The 1830-nt window shown below is 43.8% G+C and overlaps 1 non-coding gene across 1 annotated transcript; it reads left to right on the top strand.

The window, feature by feature from the left end:
• The first annotated feature begins 953 nt into the window (after positions 1–953).
• LOC111724528 lies at positions 954–1082 on the top strand. Its single transcript, XR_002772819.1, has one exon. It is a non-coding gene; the product is annotated as a small nucleolar RNA SNORA11 (small nucleolar RNA).
• The last annotated feature ends 748 nt before the right edge of the window (positions 1083–1830 follow it).

Below are 1830 nucleotides of genomic sequence, written 5' to 3' on the forward strand. Positions count from 1 at the left end.
TGTGATCCAGCAATTGGAAAACTTTTAAATATGGTTGGGGTAAGTTGTTCGTGTGAATCTATTTTTTTAACTACGTATTTTCTGAAATCTAAATATAGATCACTGTGGCTCACACCTGTAATCCTAGCACTCTGGGAGGCCGAGGTGGGTGGATTGCTGGAGCTTAGGAGTTCGAGACCAGCCTGAACAAGAGTGAGACCCCGTCTTTCAAAATAGCCAGACATTGTGGCGGGCTCCAGTAGTCCCAGCTACTCGGGAGGCTGAGGCAAGAGAATCACTTGAGCCCAAGAGTTTGAGGTTGCTGTGAGTCGTGACACCATGGCACTCTACTGAGGGCGACAAAGTGAGACTTTGTCCCCCACTCCCCAAAATACATGTACATATACAGATTGAGTCTTTCTTATAAACGCAGAGAGGTGCTCTCTATGAAAAATGCAAACCAAATTTTGAAGACTTGGTATGAAAAAATTATAAAAGATCTTCATTTTTGTGGTTGCTATATGTTGAAATCATATTTCAGATATGTCATGTTTGACTAAAGAGAAAAGTCAAGCTTTTAAAGCTTTAAAGTTAGTTTTATACAGACGTCTTACTGTAGACTATAGACTGTGGCCTTTGGCCCAGGAGCCTTTCAGCCTGGTTCTGCCAGGTGGCTCTGAGATAGTATTTCAATATACAGTTTGTGCACCGGTGGTGACAATATGGTATGTGCATAGTCACATTAAAGTTTGGGTGCAGGAGTACATCTGGTTATTGTTTACAGATATAAACATTAACCCTGTCAGTTGTTATCTTTTCTTTTAGGAGACAGGGTCTTGTTCTGTCACCCTGGCTAGAGCATAGTGGCAACATCACAACTCCCTTGAACCTCTTGGCTCAATTCTCACTCCCGAGCAGCTATGCCTTCACGGGCAGGCCGCTACACCCAGCTATTTAAAAAGAATTGTTTTTTAGGGGTGTACTCAGAGCAAGGGACCTGAAGAATGGCTCCTCTGTTTATGACATGCCCAGAAGGAATCGGGGGTCATCGCCATGAAGGGCACAAAACTTGTGACCTCCCTATGAACAAATTCCTCACGTGTGAAAAAGAAGAAAAAAATTATAAAATGTAGGTGGTGGATGTTTGGGTGATCATGGTATAATTCTTTTAACTGTACTGTGTGTTTATTAAAAAAATTGTGTAATGAAATATTGGAAAATTAATTTTATTTATTTATTTATTTATTTATTTATTTATTTTGTGGAGACAGGTGGTGTTATGTTGCCCAGGCTGGTCTCAGACTCCTGGGCTCAATCCTCCCCCTTTAGCCTCCCAAAGTGCTGGGATTACACGGGTGAGCCATCACTCTTGGCCCAGATGCTAGCTTATATAGAGAAAAAGGCGAACGCTAGGGTTGTTTATCTTAAGGACTATAGTGACTCAGGCAAGAGACCTGGGGCCACGTGCTCTAACCTGTTTTGCCTTCAAAACATCTTGCCGGAGAGTTGCACGTCGTCAAAGTCTGGGACTTGTGGAAAGCTGGGGGCAGGCAGAAGGGGGCGGCCGGGGCTTCTTACCCTTGCTACTGTCTCATGCTTGGGTCACATACGGTATATGACTGAAATTAATTTCTTCTGTTTCCTTTTCACTTCTTCCCCCCGTGATGTGGTTACTGAAAGAATTGAAATGACACGTGTGGTTCGCATTCTCTATTGGACAGGATTCTGCTCTCAGATGGTGTCACCGGCACCTGAGTGCCCCCATCCTACCTCCGAGAAACTGAAGCTGAACGTTGTGTGATGACAGAAAAAAAGAAGACAGGGTTGAACCCAGCAGCCCATGTGGCACAG

Source organism: Otolemur garnettii, unplaced genomic scaffold (assembly GCF_000181295.1).
Source record: "Otolemur garnettii isolate 467f Iridium unplaced genomic scaffold, OtoGar3 scaffold00023, whole genome shotgun sequence".
Taxonomy (NCBI): domain Eukaryota; kingdom Metazoa; phylum Chordata; class Mammalia; order Primates; family Galagidae; genus Otolemur; species Otolemur garnettii.